The sequence below is a fragment of the Bison bison genome, unplaced genomic scaffold (assembly GCF_000754665.1).
Source record: "Bison bison bison isolate TAMUID 2011002044 unplaced genomic scaffold, Bison_UMD1.0 scf7180017864524, whole genome shotgun sequence".
Taxonomy (NCBI): domain Eukaryota; kingdom Metazoa; phylum Chordata; class Mammalia; order Artiodactyla; family Bovidae; genus Bison; species Bison bison.
The window spans coordinates 4,555,879-4,558,393 of NW_011495075.1; the positions used below are offsets into that span (position 1 = coordinate 4,555,879).

General features: G+C 42.5%; 1 protein-coding gene across 1 annotated transcript in view; it reads left to right on the top strand.

Moving 5' to 3' along the window:
* Positions 1-2,515, top strand: part of DENND1B (DENN/MADD domain containing 1B) — a 270,331-nt gene that overhangs the window by 230,709 nt on the left and 37,107 nt on the right. The window lies entirely within an intron of this gene.

Here is a 2,515-nt window from a genome sequence, read left to right on the forward strand (position 1 = left end):
CCCAGCGTCCAGGAACCAGTCTGCCGCCCGTCACTGGGTCGTGGCCTCATGGTGAGTGCGGGGAGACAGGGCCACGTGCGGTTGCCCAGGAGTGGGAGCAGCTTAATGACGGCTTCCTTTACTACAAAGTAAGGTGAAGCTCATACATGGGGATTTGACCACTAGAGTACTCTGTAGAAATTAAAACATGGAATAATGTATGTCTGTCTTTTTCTAAAGTTAGATGTTTTGTTTGCTGTTAGTAGTTTAAAGCTTCTGCTTCCACCTAATGCTACTTCACGTACTGTCCTAAAGTAGGAATGTGTCCGGGATCAGAGCCGTGTGTGTGTGTGTGTGTGTCTCTGATTTTGCATCATAAGTGTGCTTTTGTAGGATTTTAAGAAGCAAAAATTGTACACACCACATCATACTTTAAGTGGTCTTAGAAAACTGCCTTTTGAAAGGAGTTTACAAGTGGATTAAAGTTAAGAAACCATTGAACTTGAAGCAGCTGCAAAGCTGCATTTATCACAGCCACCAGTTTACACATGAGGAAGCTGACTGCTGAATGGTCACATCGCTTGCCCAATGTCTTGTAATGAGTGGCCGGGCGGGATGGGCACCCACCTCCGTGCGCAGGTGGCTTCCCTGGCTCCCCAGACTCAGTGCAGTGCTCCCTGCGTCTTCGGGATGGGGAAGGGCCGCGAGGCTGTGCTCTAGAACCTCAGCCTTTGTAAAGAAGACTTGTTTGTTCGGTCATTCAACAGACTATTATGTATCAGGTACTTTCCTAGGTATTGTGGAAAAACTTAAAAGTTCTCTGCTTTAAGGGGCTGTTTTTATAACATACAAAATGCCTTCTCTATGATTTATGTGTTAAGCTTACATTGTCATACGTTTGTATGGCTCAATTGCAGTGTATTGGCAGTGAATGCTCGTTCTGTGACTTGAAACAAGCCTTTCAATGAAATAATTTTCTCACAGGGGTAGGAGCCTTTTCTGGCTCCCCCTGTTAACTGGAACACATTCATAAACTTATAAATTAATGATGGATTTGCAATCCCTTTCTTAATTCTTCTCCCATCATTAGAACGTTCACTTCCCGTTTGTCTGTTCTCAAACTTTGATAGCTTAGAAACTTAACCAAAATGTTTACTGCTTTAATGTTGGAGCACTTAGATCGTGTGTGTGTGTGTGTGTATAAAACACGATAGATTTTTGAATTCTTCTCTGATTTCTTTCGTGATCCATTGGTTGTTTAGTAGCATATTGTTTAGCCTCCACATTTGATTTTTATAGCTTTTTCCTGTAATTTATTTTTAATCTCATGGTGTTGTGATCAGAAAACATGCTTGATATGATTTCAATCTTCTTAACTTTCCCAAGGCCCGCCTTGTGGCCCAGCACGTGGTCAGCCATAGAGAACATTGCACCTGTGCTTGAGAAGAGCGTGCTTTTGGGCGGAATGCTTTTATTTATACTTCAGACCACCTGGTCTAACTGGTCATTTAAGGTTGATCTCCTGCCTGGATGTTCTGTCCATTGATGAAAGTAGGGTGCCAGAGTCCCCCGTTATTCCTGTTACTGTCAGTTTCTCCCTTTATGGTTGTTACTATTTCCTTATATATTGAGGTGCTCCTGTGTTGGGTGCATATATATTTACAATTGTTTTATCTCCTTCCTGAATTGATCCCTTGATCATTATGTAGTGTTTTTGTTGTTGTTGAACCTTACAGCAGTCTTTATTTTAAAGTCTGTTTTGTCTGCTATGAGAATGGCTACTACAGCTTTCTTTTGATTTCCATTTGCATGGAATACCTTCTTCCATCCCCTCACTTTCAATCTATATGTGTCCCTAGGTCTGAGGTGAGTCTCTTGTAGACAGCATATATACGGGTCCTGTGTTTGTATGCGTTCAGCCAGTCTGTGTCTTTTGGTTGGACCATTTGGTCTATTTACGGTTAAGGTAATTACTGATATGTGTCTCCCTATTGTCATTAAGAAAGTGAAGAGGAACTCAAAAGCCTCTTGATGAAAGTGAAAGTGGAGAGTGAAAAAGTTGGCTTAAAGCTCAACATTCAGAAAACGAAGATCATGGCATCCGGTCCCACCACTTCATGGGAAATAGATGGGGAAACAGTGGAAACAGTGTCAGACTTTATTTTTCTGGGCTCCAAAATCACTGCAGATGGTGACTGCAGCCATGAAATTAAAAGACACTCCTTGGAAGGAAAGTTATGACCAACCTAGATAGCATATTCAAAAGCAGAGACATTACTTTGCCAACAAAGGTTCATCTAGTCCAGGCTATGGTTTTTCCTGTGGTCATGTATGGATGTGAGAGTTGGACTGTGAAGAAGGCTGAGCGCTGAAGAATTGATGCTTTTGAACTGTGGTGTTGGAGAAGACTCTTGAGAGTCCCTTGGACTGCAAGGAGATCCAACCAGTCCATTCTGAAGGAGATCAGCCCTGGGATGTCTTTGGAAGGAATGATGCTGAAGCTGAAACTCCAGTACTTTGGCCACCTCATGCGAAG